The 15,872-nt window shown below is 38.2% G+C and overlaps 1 protein-coding gene across 1 annotated transcript in view; it reads right to left on the bottom strand.

The window, feature by feature from the left end:
- ARHGAP24 (Rho GTPase activating protein 24) overlaps positions 1-9,495 on the bottom strand; it is a 521,847-nt gene extending 512,352 nt beyond the window's left edge. Inside the window, exon 1 of the mRNA XM_061192471.1 lies at positions 9,134-9,495. The gene's annotated coding sequence lies outside the window, so the exon portion shown is untranslated. The remainder of the gene's footprint in view (positions 1-9,133) is intronic.
- Between the last annotated feature and the right edge of the window lie 6,377 nt (positions 9,496-15,872).

Genomic DNA, 15,872 nt, shown 5'->3' with positions numbered 1-15,872 from the left:
AAAAAGGAAGTTAAAACATGAAACAATTCTTACTTTTACTATATATAATAAACACTGATTTTTTTCTATTCCATTCCATCCTGTTCTATCCCTTTTCATTTAAAAGGAAACACTGGTCATGAACCACTGATTTGATTTTACGACCACTGATAGAGCAAGACCTATAGTTTGAAAAATACTGCTCAGGAATCCCATGTTCATCATTTAATTTAATAATAACTGTTGACATGTATTGACATTTACCAGATGCTAGATAGCCTTCAAGTCTCTTTGCATGTTCACTTCATAAACTAAAAACCCATAACAATACTATGGAGTAGGTATTATTAAATGCCCATTTTCACAGAGAGGAAATCTGTGATTCAAGGAGGTTAACACAACTTGCCCCAGGTCACAGGGCTTGTGTGTATCAGAGCCGGGTTGGAACATAGGTCTAATTCCAGAGTATAATGATAAAGTATGGTATAATATCTCACAGTAAGATATTTTACTTTTGAATCCCAGATCTACCGCTTAGTGGCTGTGTGACTTTGGTAAGTTACTGACTCCCCAAGTTTCCATTTTCCCATCTATAAAAGAGAGATGATAATAGGTCCTACTGATGTGGGAGCTTGAGGATTAAAGGAGATAACCCAGGACAGGAGTTTGGCATAACTAGCACATAGTAAGCCTTCAATAATTGTTACCTATTGTTAGACACAGAAACTGACTCATTTGTCACATCATACACTGCCTCGCTTCCCTTGGCTTCTACTTTCCAGTACTATCTCCGAATTTGCCTTTTCTCCTGATCCCTTGGCTTCTGACACTTATTATCCTGTGACCTTGCTTCTCCCCTTCTCCCATCCATCCTCCTCCAGCAGCTCCATCTGTTATGTGGGAGTTCTCAGGGCTCCTCACCCAGATAATTCCTTGTAACCTCCACCTGTTTCTAGGCACCAAAATCCAAGCCTCCCCCACAGAACCTCCCAACTTGAGCCTAACCCCGTAGACACAGAAAAGTTATTCCATGATGAAAGTGTGAGTTGTTACCAAAATATGAAATCTCTAATCAGCAAATGACAAATTTGAGAGGGCTAGTCCTTCTGTATACCCATAGATGCCTTTGTATAAAATTGTTGGCGCTGCCCTTGACCATTTCACAGTAACAATTAAACCATAATGGGATACAAAAACCAAAACGGAATTCTGAAGTTGGTACTCATGTGGCTAAATCCTAGTTTTATGCAATTAGGTGCAACAAGATAACATCAGGCTCCTTTGACTCCCCTAGCTCATCTTTTCTTGCTAGAAGTTTCTTCATATAAGAAATTTTAAAACCAGATATTCACAACACAATAAAACAATCAAAGATGACACCTCAAGGAGGCTGGAGAACTTTTTTCTCTAGGTATCTTTACAGATAGGAGTGAGATGCACTTCAACAGTTCCTGTGATAAATGCTCCTTTCTTGAGAAAGACTAGCTTTGAAATTACTTTCTCTATTGCCCATTTCATTTCTGTGTGCCCAGTGAGTACTGCCACCACTAACTCCACTTTTCTCCCCTTCTCGGTTGCTACCCCCAGAGAAATAATCCTTTCCTTCTATATTTTAGCTTTTTCTTTTCTTATTTTTTAATTGAGGTATAGTCAATTTATGATGTTATATTAGTTTCAGGTTTACAACATAGTGAACTCAATATTTTTATAGATTATACTCCACTTAAAGTTATTATAAAATATTGGCTATATTCACCATGCTGTACATTGTATCCTCATATCTTATTTTATACCTAGTAGTTTGTACCTCTTAATCCTCTTCCCCTATCTGGCCCCACTCCCGCTCCCCCAATGGTAACCACTAGTTTGTTCTCTGTGAGTCTGTTTCTGTTTTGTTATATTCTTTCATTTGTTTTATTTGTTTAGATTCCACATATAAGTGAAAACATATAGTATTTGTCTTTCTCTGTCTGACTTACTTCAGTAAGCAAAATACCCTCCAGGTCCATCTATGTTGTTGCAAATGGCAAAATCTCATTCTTTATTAATGGTTATATAATATTCCATTGTGTATATACTCCACACCTTCTTTATCCATTTATCTGTTGATGGACACCTAGGTTGCTTCCATATCTTGACTACTGTAAATAATGCTGCTATGAACATTGCGGTACATATATCTTTTCGTATTAATGTTTTTATTTTCTTCAAATACATACCCAGGTATATAAAGAGCTCATACAACTCAGTATAAAAAATGATAAAATGATTAATTGGGCAGAAGACCTAAATAGACATTTTTCCAAAGAAGACATTCTGATGGCCAACAGGCACATGAAAAGATGCTGAACATCACTAATCATCAGGGAAATGCAAATCAAAACCATAATGAGATATCACCTCACATCGGTCACAATGGCTATCATCAAAAAAATAACAAATAATAAATGTTGGTGAGGATATGGAGAAAAGGGAACCCTAGTACACTGTTGGTGGGAATGTAAGTTGGTAAAGCCACTATGAAAAACAGTATGAAGTTTCCTGGAAAAAAAAAAAATATATATATATATATATATATATATATATATATAAAGAATTTATTTATTTATTTATTTATTTATTTATTTCAGCTTTTTGAGTGGGGTCTCTAGTCCTCAGCTCTAGGACCACCTGCCCCCTTCTCTCTCTGCCACCTCCAACTGTTGCGCACAGTGTTCCTGGGGCACACTTAATGGTGGATATAAACTTCGTTTACTGTAATACAGTGCACTGTTCATGAAAATACAAGGGCTGCATCTTTATAGTCATCTTTTTACTATAATTTGATGCACCCAATATTAAAAGTACTGACATATAGAAAGTACTGACATATAACTTCTCATAAGCCGTTTTACCTAAAAAAAAGAAGCCCACCCCTTACCTGGGGTTTCCTGGGATCATTTCACAAATAAATTACTTGCCCTTGGGGTAAACGTCTGGGAATTAAACAATAAGGATAGATCATTGTAGTTTCATGGACCATATCTTTGCTGTTTACCTCTCACTAGAAGTAAAGTCTGGTCAAGCCAATCACTATAGATTGATTCAGTTACCAGCCTATAGTAGAGGGAGCGTCTTTTCTCATGAGAGAACCCTGATGGTGGCAATCCATCCCAGGGGCCTCAACTTATTGGCACCAGAATGTCATCTAAAAGACCTGCAGGAGAACTTCAAGGCCAGTTCCTGGAGGCCATATTGGGACCAGCGTCTATACTGTATGCCAGACTCATTGAAACACAGATTATCATTCTAAAATTACTATTGAAGAGAAGAGCACTGAGAGGAGGTGATATATTAGAAATAGCAGGGTATTTGGATTCAGATAGATTTGTTTTTCTCAACTCCATACGCCTTACTAACTATAATGTCTTGAGTAAGTTTTACCTCTTTGAGCCTAAACTTCCTCATACAGTGGGAATAATATATCTGAATTAGATATAATATAGTTTACTTCTAGAATTATTAATTATTTCTAACTATTTCTAGAATTAGAAGTAGTGTATGTTAAAAAATCTCATGGAGTGCTTGGTATGGGCTGGCCAAAAAGTTCGTTTGGGTTTTTCCATAAGACATTCCGGAAAAACCTGAACGAACTTTTTGGCCAACCCGATACTCAGTAGGTAGAGTGCTTATTATTATGAAAGTCTATGTGACTTAAAGAGAGAGAAAAACTCAGGACAAAATGAGAGTTATTTCCCCTCAGGATATTTGAAAAATTACTATCTTTTCTGAGGACTCAATTTGATGGGCAGAATACAGCCCTAATTACAGATCCTAATTATGACTTTAGTCTCAATTTACTGGTAGCTTTCATTTGAAAAAGAAAGTTTTCTCTTCTGCTTCCCAGAGATATTCCTGAGGGCACTCTTCTATACGTTTATGATATGCATATTGAAAATAACTCACATGTTTGGTCTTAAGTACCTACTTTCAAAATTACCCGGATATGATTTTCTTTCTAAGGTTTTCAAGAAATGTAAATTTGAGGTAAGCCCATTTTATCTATCAGGGAGTATAAAATCAGTACCTAGAATGTTTCAAGGAACCACAAAAAATAATCTGGAAAAATTATTGGCTCTGAAATACTAAAGCTACAAAATAGAATTTTATAAATATTGAACTACATGTTTTAAAAAAGTAAAAAAAAAAAAAAAAAAAAAAAAAAAGTGGAGGTAATTCAGTCTATTTCCATAATGGATTTGAGTTAACTTTTAACTTAGTTAAAAGGTAGGGGTATGTTAAGTGCATTAAAGTAAGGCTAAAAGGATGCAAACCATGTCATTAGAAAACCTCAACAAGGGTACAACTGTGCATCAGATTTAGTTCTGAGTTTCTTGGGTGACAAGCCAAAATGAGAAACATGGTGATTTTTAGCCTCTTTTCTTCTAAGAAAAGAAACAACACTAGTTAATCAGAAGAGACACACTTTTAAAGTGGTTAAAGGCAAAGATGAATTTATAGAGATCTTTATATAAGGAATATTGAAATACATAACAAAAAGTGCCAAGATGTTTTCCATGGAGCCCATCTCTTTTCTATTGACTCCCAGTAAAAAATAAAAAGTATTATATTAAAGCATAGTGAATGAAGACAATGTAACGAAAAGGAGTTATAATATGATTAGGATAGGTAAATTTCCAGTCATATACTTTGATAAAAATAGAGAACATGGAAGATTTAGAAAGCTGAGTAGACTATTACTCTTAAATATCAATGGTTGCTCTTCCAGTCTTCTCAGAGATACTATATAAAGAGCAACTTGAGCAACTTGAACTATATATGGTCCCTGGATAGTGCCTGAAACACAAGTATTATGCATTGTTTATTGACAAATTATCCACATGCTAAATAGCAGTTATGCAAGTGACAAAAGTATCACCGCCCTGAAAATGAAATAAGCCCATTTGTATTTTGGCTCAAAGGGAGTGTAACCCTCACCTCCCTTCTACAGGTTAGGCAGCAGCAATAACTGCAGACAAAAACAAAGTTTTTCCAGGAAACAACTTTGAGCGTAAATGCTCAAATGAGATGAAAACAAAACCAGTATAATAAAAAGAATCAGTAAAACGGAAGTAGGTGCCCTTCCGAATTTCCTCCTCTCCTTCCACCTCCACATTCCCCTTTAGTTAAATCTGATTCCCTCAAGCACTAGCACTCAAGATAATTATTAAATAGCCAAAATTAGTATTTCTATTTTGTTTTATTAATTAAGATTATTGCCCATTCCACAGGCAACAGAATCCATTATTAGTCCTCACAGCTAAATCCAGGGCCTCCCACTGGGATCTGGCAGATTACAGATTTTACAGTATAATATAAAAAACAATTGTGGAAGATGTATATCTATTCTAATTGTTTCTACTCTCTTTAAACTCAAGTGTATTTTGTAATTTCAAAAAGGAAAAATGGTTCCACACTAGATTTTGTTTTGTTTTGCTTTTACTTTAGAATAGCAAAAGCACAAAATTTCATCTATTCTAGGAATTAAATAGGCTTGTGTGGGCTGGTCTGGAAAGTGAATTATGTTTGGTAGCACTGTCACTTTTGGAAAGTGAACCCTGAGTCCAAATAGACATTTTTGAAATGAACTTTGGGGAAATAACTACCTGCATAAATTGGAGTCCACCACTGCTTTTTTCATTCATGACTTTGCTTGCTCATTCACTTAGGAAACATTAACAGATGCCAACTATGTTTCAGACACTGTGCTAGGCACTAGATGCAGGTGGTTCCCTCACCACCAATACACTCATTAAGAAACTCACTGTAGTGGGCTGGGGGGTTGCATAAAAATTATTAAAATAATTATTCACAGTATGTTTAAAACATCATGGAAGCAGATAAGATGAAATGATTAATTCTTCCTGCACAGAATTGGGTAAGTCCTCCAAAGGAAGTTCCACTTGAAGTGGACCACCAATAATCAAGAGGGGCTTTCCATGCAGAGGGCATTCCAGGAGAATGAAACCCAGGAGCAAGAAATCAGAAGTATGAAGAGTGAGAGGTCCTTGTGTAGGAACACAAAACTAAAAAGGAAGGGCTTTGAAGAGCTTTTAGTTGCTATACTAAAGCGTTTAAAGTTACTTTTATAGATCTTTGGGATCTATCAAAGGTTTTAGAACAAGGGACTTATATAATTAGATCTGCACTTTATAAAGATTAATTGTGGCAATGCCACAGTAGAATGGAGATGCTGCTTAAAAGCACACATGTACATAGTAACCTCTGAAAACTGAACGCTCTTTGAGTCTTTATCACAATAATCCCTCCACTTCCAAATGTGCTTTTACTTAGCTGCTGAAACCATCATAATCTTGTAAAGTTTGAGTTCATATAGCAAAGACAGATGGGTTACCATTGCAAGACTCAATATGAAGTTCCAACTCTTCACATGAAGAGCATTAACTTCATGACTAAGTTGCCTATTTACGACTTTAATTTTAAATACCTTTCTCCATCTGGGAGAAATATTAATCCTTTAACCACAAGTTTAAGTGTAAACAGGCATCTTTTTATTTTAAATCTCTTCTGCTTTTTTCCTCAGTAAAGTGTGATCAAGATAGAATGGATACCTCAGGTTCTCATTATCATCAACCTTCTCCACACTCGTGTATCACCAATTGGGTGGCTGTCCCTCCTTACTGGGCTCCAAGCTGGGGCTCTATCCACCTCCCCCATCTTATTTTTCCAAAGCATTCGGCTTTACCAAAAATTGAAACAAGGCAGAAAGAAGGAATCAGCATTACATAAGCTCAACTCATGGGAAAAGAACCCTTCAACATTGGCCAGAAAAATCACAGGAGAATAAGCACAGGTAACAAAGACGGTCCTACAGCACTGCAAACGCTAAGAACAGTAACCAAATGCATGGCCTGGACTTTGCAGTGGCACCACCTACTTTCAGCCTTGAGAAACCAACCTGGACACTGACAGAGCCAGAGAGAAAACACACTTCAATGGGCCAGTAGGTCACAGCAAAACTATTCAGGGCACTGTTGGTAAACAACAACTAGGCTTTGGCCAAGACAGCAAAATAAACAGACTCAAACTACTCAGTACCACCTGCTGCACATTCCTTGCCCTTCCTGCCCCACCACACCCCTGCTTCCCTTAACCCACACCCTCACCCTAGAGAGCCCAAGATCACACAGTAAATAAAACCATGAGGATGAAAATTCTCAGAGTTTTGGCCATTGCTATCCTGAGCAAAACCTGAAAGGATTTCACTGAAAATTTCAGTCCGGAACATTTCCTTCCCACTTTTACACTTAAATCTATATTCTTGTCTGGAAGGGTGCATTGCTATTTGTTCTGCAGGGATTATTTTTCTTGAGAATGCAATTCTTCCCCACTTACTCGAGTCTTTATTTTCAAAATGGTTCAGATTCACTGTATGTACAGCCCAGAAGAACATAACTGAGAAACCATCCTCCTCTCAAAACCAAGCCCCTGAGATTAAGTAATAAAACCAAATACCACAGTTATTTGCCAAGGACAGACTGAGTTTCAACAGCCTTTCACATGTAGAAAGGATTACAGATTCTCCTTCCTTTTATCACTCTAGTTGTGTATTCCTTACATACATCTCAAACTAAATTCCAGATCTGAAAAAGTTCACAGGTTTTCCCTTGTTCCCACTTAAAGGTCTTCCACCAAGAACATACCTCCTCTGAATGGAAGGAGGATTTTATTTATTTTAAGGTTTTGTCAATATCTCAGTCCTCCAAGATGTCTAAGGTGAATTCTCTGACAACTCAGTAATGGCTCTAAAGAGAACAGATTTCTCGACTTGCTACCTGAAGGTCAGGCACTCAGGGAAGACAAAAAGGGGAATTGTATCATTGGGCTCTCTTGGGGGTTGAACTATCCCCAGAGAAGAGGAAGTATTAAGAAATTTAAAAGGGAGAGTGAGATCATAATAAGTCTAACGTGGGCTTTATATTTGTTTTCTGGCTTTTTCTAATATATTAATTCTGTGTGTTTTATGTTTTATGATGTCCAGCTTAATACCAACATCCATTCTTGCCCTTAAGGGTTGGTTTTGAGTTCTAATTAGAATCAGGGGACAGCTTGTTTGTATTTAATCTGTCTGTCCATCTCAGTAATTGAGTAAAGCTCTTACCTCTACTGTAAATATCGCTGGGTTTCAATTGATTTGTCCTACTTAGCAGACGCAGTGACACATATTATTGTTTTGCTTATGGATAAGCAGACGCTTTACAACTTTTATATTTCAAATACCCAGCATGATTTTTTTTTCCCTCATTTTAGAAAGAGGTGAAATAATAATGTCTTGCTAGGTTTAAAGAAAAAAAAAAGAGTAATATAAACTGTGAGGGAAGCAGAAATAGCTTGGAAATGATATTTTAAATGAATTAATATATGCATAGACTACAAGGGAGTCTGGGCTCCCTATTACTAGCTGGTATTGAAAACCTAACATCTCTAAGGAATCCAGAGTAATATTCTCCCCCTTTCTACTTGGGGACTTGTACAATAAACATTTTTTAAATGAGAAGTATTTTTAAAATTAGAACATATTACATATTTATTATCCTCAAAAGAGGTTGGATACCTCCTCGAAAAGTTACTCTTGAAAAAATCTGAACAAAATCTTTCGGGTGGCTTAAAATTCACCAAAGATTCGCTAACGCTCTGTTTACAATGAAAGTGTTATTATTAAAACATACCTCTGTATGCCTGTTATCTAGGAAACTCTTATAATATTGATATAAGACACCAGCAGAAACAAGCAGCGGGGAAAGGGAGGATAGATACTAATGGAAGTGAACTGCACAGAGTTTTCAATTCCCTCTATTTTTAAGCTTAGAAGCGCGAACCACCAGCTTGCGTTGTTTTTATCCATTTAAAAATAATAAAAGAGCATTGTTTCCCATCATCTACACACGCGCGTACGCGCGCACACACACACACACACACACACGCACACTGCACCAGCACGGGATTCCTGCGATCCCTCCTCGCCCCCTGCAGCCCCCGCCCCTGTCGCAGGCAGCTGTGCCCGCAGCCCCCACGCGCAGGCGAGGCCGCGTCCCAGCCTCCCGCGGTGGCGCCGGAGCACACCTCCCCAACCCCCCCCCGCGGCGTCACCTACCCTCCTCGGAGCGCACGACAGACGGAGGACGGCGACTGCTCCGAAGAAAAAGGCCCCCAGGACAAGCCAGGGGAAAAAAGGAAAAGAAAAAAGGGGGAGAGCAGTCTCCTTACTTCCCACAATAAGGGGAAGTGTTGCGCCCATGCACTTGGTAGCTCCGCAGCTGTAGTTTTGGAAGAAATACGCGGCGGCAGAAGGAGCTGCGGCTGGGGTGGAAATTGTGGGTGTTTCCCCCCAGCCGCCTGCGCCGCGATCCTCCCCGGTCCCTGCTGCAGCCTTGACAGCTCCCCTGGCCTTCGAGACCCTCCGAAGCCCCGCCGGTTTCCACCCGGAGCTGGACTGAGTTGCCACATGCACTTGAGAAATCCTAGCAGTTGCGCAAAGAAGAGTCCCAGAAGTTAGAGTGACTGTGTGTGAATGTGTAAATGTACAGTACAAGAGGCTGGAACAACTGAGCCGGGCCAACCCTCAGACGCAGCCCTGGGTTTCAGATTTCATTTGGCAACTGGCAGCTTCAGAAGATTCGAGCCGCGCTACTGGGGAGGCCGGGAGGAGCCCTGTCCTCGCCCGACGCCTCACTGCTCGTTATCTTAGAGCCTGAGTGACTGCCGGGCGCCCGGCTCCCCAACGACCCGGCAGAGCCCTGCCTCGGTCTCCCCGCAGCTGGCATCACTCGTTTTATTTCATGTACATCATAGACACACATTGATCACAGATCTGGGGCTGTGGGTGCGGAAAAGAATGGAGAAACCATGTCTCCTACCCCTAGAAACTCTGCATTTCTTTAACCAACCCCCCGCCCCAGCCCCCGCCACAACCACAAGGTTTTACTTGCTTCCCTCAGCTATCTATGTAAAATCTTATTTCTCCAATCAGAATTACCTGGGTCATTAAACCTGTATTCCTAGAAATGTTTATTTAGATGGATGCCCTCTAGTTAGATCTTTAGAGGAATTGGAAGAATAATTACTTCCTTATCATGGTTTAAGAGCTCTCAAAATTACACAGTATGAAAGAAAGAGGACAGAGTAGTAAACATTTTGCTGATGCAGCCCCCCTCTCCTCCCACTACCAAAAATGTCAATTTCAAATCTAGATATTACAGTACTGGTTACCTGGAATGCCAACTCAATTATTCAAAAAATTTTATAAAGATCTCTGCTTTAGATTATTTAAAAATCATCACTAGATTTCTTTAAGACACAAAATAAGAGTATTCTCACTAGGGATCTCCAGTGATATGGATGAGCACACATTCAAATTTAGAAACACCAAAAATAAAAGTCTGTGTGGACACATGTTTTTTTCTCTTTTATCCTTCTCTCTCTGGTTTCTTGGAGTCTTTCTTTCTGGTGATCTGCCCCATCCCAGCCTGATGTCCCACTAGAAAATTGATTTTCTGGTGGAAGAATTCTCAGCCATTTAATGAATCAAATTAAGTTCTGCAGGGAAAAATTCTTTGGGCATGTCGTTTTAAAAATGTGTATGGAATTCCTAACCAGAAGCAATGTAGCTTATTTTCTAATTGGTAGGAACAAATGTCCTTCATCAACTCATGTGGCTTTACATGTTTTACCTGCACCCTGGCAGGTAAATGTCAATGGGCAGTTTTAGATGAAAGCTGGAAAACAATGAAATTAACCAAAATGAAATCTGCACACACTTGATGGACTCAGGAGCCTCAGGAAGATAAGTGTCAATAGGTATGATTAAAGATTCTGACATTTAAAAAAGACAAGGAACCTATCATGTCGGTAACCTATTTCAGGCTCTAACAATTATTACCGCAAGCAATTTAGACTCAGGACAATACAAAATTGAACTCAAGGTAGTTGCTGGATAGTCCCTAATCCAAAAGGTTAAGGCATGCCTCTGTGACACACCCTTGCATCCAAGATCTTTCCCTTCACATCTCCTGACTTCTGTCTCCACCCTTTCCACCTGACATCACTTCACTGAAGTGTATGTGTGTGATTATCTTAAGCTAGACAGTACAACTGAAGGATAGGAAGATTGTCACTTGAGGATTAAGCAGTAGGGGAGGTATATCTACCAAAGCCCCCTCTTCCCCTCCCACTTCTCTGCTGAAAAAGGGCCACTGTATTTGTTTCCTAGAAGCTCCTTAGGGATTTAGTAAAGATCTTCGTTAACAGAGTATAAACTGAATGAGAAAATGCTTGGCTGTTCACAGGACTCATACTATGTTACTTTTCCCTTATTTGTGGATTAATTGAGACTAGGAGACATCCCTTATACAGACTGTAGCAACTTTAAAGGAGAAATACATTTGTAAAGAGGAGATTTGAAAGAGTCTAACCAGCGGAGGATGCTAATGTGACTGATATGGACTCCAGGGAGTGTGATGTCTGTCATTCAATTCCCAGGGTCTCTGGTGAGAACTTGCCCAGGGCATCACTTAAAGCTGAATTTTACCAGTCAACTCAATTCTCAGTTAAAGGCATGTTTCAGATGAACTCTACAAAACCCACAGATGCTTCAAGGGTAAGGGCTAAGTTTCCAGAATTCCTAAATCATAGACATCCTCAGAAGGAGAGTCTATGAAAGGTCAGTATAAAAGGCAAGCAAGATTTGAAGGGCCTTAACAAGGAGATTTACAAGGAGGATGTGTAATACTTCCAAGACCAGAGGGATTTCAGGGACCTAGAAGAGAAATAGAAGGAGATAGAGGAGGAGAAGTGGGTGGAGGAGGAGAGAGAGGAAGAGGAGAGAAAGCTGATAATGGCCTTAGTATACTTGGGCAAGTTGTTTGAGTATCAGTATTGCCAGAGTTGAGGGCGGAAAAGCGTCCATAGACAAAGCCCCTTGGACACTTTCTGTCTTTGGTTAGAATTTAGTTGGAGGAACCTCAGCAAGAATTTGTACAATCACTTTGTCTAATATGATGTCAAGTATATGGGTCAAATGGTACTATTAAACAAGTATGGATTAAAAATGTGTTTTAGTGCAATTTACTAATTTAAAAAGTGTAAAGTTTTCCACCAGATTCCTTGCCAGATTCTTTGAAGACCTTAGCATAGAGTAATGTATTGTCATATTACCCACTTGCCCATTAATATCAAATACTGGGGCTCTTTAATTATGTTTTCTTTGGGGAAAACATAAATTCCTAAGAGGGCAAAGAACACAGTAACAAAACTGAATAGTCAAAAATTGCCAAAATCCTAACATTTCCTTCGGGTTCTCACCAACAATGCAGAATTTGTGTGGGTACTGGAATATGCCAAGATCTGATTTCAGAATTAAGATAGAAGGCTGTGCTTTGATGCATGTCTGTTTCAAAACATCTGTCTTTGGTTTTTCTTTTTATTTCCTGGTGGAAGTTTTAAATTTTTTAGAAAGCCCAGTTTTGTCTTAGCTAAATAAAGTAGAGAGAGATTCAGGGAGTTTTGTGCCTATCACCTCGCAACACTTTGGATCACATGATTCAGAAAAAAAGGTAGCACTACTACTATTGAAATGTTGGGGCCAAAATATCCAACTGAATCCCTGTGAGAGAGAATGAAGGCGAGAAAGTGCGAAAGAGAGAACAGCTCCTGTGGAGGTGGATTCTTCCTGCCTCTATAATTCCATCATAGGTCTGCTGTCAGTCAAGGGCCTTAAAAATGAAGCACAAGTATGTTATGTGCCTGTTTAGATCCTGAATGGAGTATAATATCAACCATCGCTATATACTCTTACTGAACTGATATATTTTTGGTGGCAGCCAGTGTCATACTCCATTGTCCCCTAGACCTTCAGATTAGATGGTACACAAAGGAAAAATCCATGATTAAATTTAGTTTTAAAATAGTGTTTGTTGTTTTTTGTCTAATTACAAAATTAATATATGTTCAACTCATGAAATTGGGATGCTATAAAGAAGCATGAAAGGAGAAATTAAAAATTGCCATGATCTCACCATACAGAGATAAGTATTGCTAACATTTTGAGTATATCTAATTGTTTCTTCACCTCTGTATGTGTGTGTGTCTTAAATAATGGTTTGGCTCACATTACTAACCAAAGCATGGTCCTCTTTGCCTGGGCTGCAAATTCAAACCTCAATTTCCAACTAAAACGGTTTTCTTTGTTTAGAGCTAGACTGCAGAGTTTACTGGATTCTGTTAAAGAACTAAACTCTCCCTTCCAAGATATGCAGATTCCTCTCAGTCAGCTCCCAGAAAAATCTCCTGCTTTATATTTTCAGTGGCCATTTCTAAATCTCTCCCTTAGTAGTCTAGAGTTTCCTTGAGCTTGTTGACTCAAAATTTCTCTAAGATAGTCTTTATGTTCCTGTCACTCACATCCTGGCTCTCTTTTCTCTACTCATCGATGAGTACAAGCGTGCACACATTCACACCCCCCTACACACACACCATGTACATTCACATCCCACATGCACATCCATAGAGTGAAACATTCCTCCAGACATGAAACTTCCCCCTTGTGGACTCAACTCTCAATATGAAAAAACTGGCATGGGAACTTAAATATTTAAAAATCTAATTCCATTTGAGTATCTGAGTAATAGCAAGATGGGCTTATTTTCAATATACTTGCCTTTTTGTAGGTTTCAAGCTCATTCTCATGTTGGAATCTCCTCATTAAGTCTGTGTTCTTTAGAAAATTAAACACTGCCATTGAAATAAAACAACCTGCTCCCAAGAATTATTTACTTGTAGACTACCTAAATTATGTGTGACTTAAAAATGGTTTCTATTTTTAAGCAGATAGAAAGTAAATTATCAGTAGGGTCTTTACATCTGTCTAATTGCAGTATCGTATATCCCAAGTCTTATCATTTGTCTAGGATACCCTCATTCCATCCTATTTTCATCATATTCCAAGTGCTTCCTCATTTCATTTTATTTTCATCATATTTCAAGCACTTCAAATAATGGATGTACTTTTTTGCCTCCTTTTCCATATTTTCTTCCCCTTGGCATTGCCTGCTTTATCTAGTTTCAGATAATTTAAAACTTAAAAAGAACCTTTATAGCTCATTATGGATTCTTGTCCCAATGATAGGAAATATACAGTCTGGATACAAAATTGAGCTATTAAGACTGCTACTGGCCTCGGATGCTAAGCGTAATTGATTCCATGCTTGAGTAAATGTTATTTCCCTGGTTTGGGCTGTTAACTAGAGACTTGGGGCTCAGCATTACTTTAAGTCACTTAAAACCAATGAGGTTATCAAGCAGAATAAATGTTTTCTTGTTATAGAGTGCAGACATAACCATCAACTTTTTAAACTATCTTCCATGAAAACTAAATAAGAAAGTGTCAATGAATCAAAATAATCCATTCAAACACATTACTAATGATAATAGTAATGATAATGATTATAATTGTAAAGTTATAGGAATATCCCTTAGAGTTTTTAAAGTGTCTTCCTATATGTGATGTCTTTTCACTGCAGCAGCCCTAAGAAAAATCGGTTATTGCTTACACTTTACAGAAGAGAGAACAGAGAGAAATGTATAGGCCTTGCTCAGGATCACATAAACTAATGAAGGTTGGAGATAAGACTTGAATTCAGGCCATTTGAGTACAAACTGTGGATTCTTTTCATTCATGTGTCAGTAGCAACATCTCCTTATGCAAAAGACAGCACAATTTCTCTTTCACATATCACTTGTACTGATCAAGTGCTTGACGATGATTGTTATCATTACATTATTCTGTGAGAAGGAAAAATTGTCATCTTCCTACAGACCAATTTTAAATCCTGTTTTAGGTATTAATTTTAGTGTCCTTTCCTACTAAACCTTTTATCCAAGTTTTCAAAAAATGGCAAAATTAACTGCTCTCCCTCTTTCTCTCTTGGCTCACCATGTGTCAGAGGTGCTAATGAACAATGAATTGGCCACAAATCAGGCAGAAATATCAGGAAGAACAGCAAGCAGTTTAGATAATCCACGAACTTGAAAATTAGTTCCTAAGAAATGAGTGTTGGTTTTTAGATCTGGAGGTGAAACTGAAAAAAATTTGAAATTAGAAGTTTGCTTCTTAAGACATAAAAAAGCTAGAGGTTGATTATATAAGGAATAGAGTTGAGGATAACTAGTTCCTCCATATTTGAAAATTTACCAAACATAAACTTCCTGGGAAAGCAATAAAAAATAATGTGATTTTTGAAAGATTTTCAAAGTAATATTCCAAGAAGACAATAACCAAAGGGCAGTTCAAGATGTGGGCTACGAAGTAGACAAAACAAAACAAAAACCCCACACATACACAAAAAACAAACAAATAACAAAACCACATAGGACTAAAAAATTATTATCATCTCCTTTTATCAAATTTCTCAACTTTTTTCAAAGCTTAAAAAAGGTAGCAAGAAAGCTTTTTGAAGGCTTATTTTGCAAAAGTGGAGAGGTTATAGGCTGGGAGTAAGGAATGAACTGGGTTGAGGCTGCGGAGGACAAGTGTAGTTTCTAAATGCTGAGCAGTCTGTCTGTCCCAGATGACTTCAGGGGAAGACATTCTGTCTGGTGTGTTTTGCTCAAGAATGGACAGACCAGTGAAAGAGGCTTCTAAATGGCTCTTGTAGGGAAAAGTTCCAGTGAGATAGAAATTGAAGCACCAAGGCTACCGCCCGAGACACCAATGCATTTTCAAGGAAGAAAGATGCTTTTGGATGAACATCAGATGAGCCCATTCTAATGTCTTCTTAATCAAACTTGGAGAAAATGATTCCAAGTTCCTAAAGCAAAGGGATTTCAAATACAAACAG

The sequence above is a fragment of the Eubalaena glacialis genome, chromosome 5, assembly GCF_028564815.1.
Source record: "Eubalaena glacialis isolate mEubGla1 chromosome 5, mEubGla1.1.hap2.+ XY, whole genome shotgun sequence".
NCBI lineage: Eukaryota > Metazoa > Chordata > Mammalia > Artiodactyla > Balaenidae > Eubalaena > Eubalaena glacialis.
The sequence above is the reverse complement of the archived record's forward strand: the minus strand, read 5'-3'. Positions and strand labels throughout refer to the sequence as shown.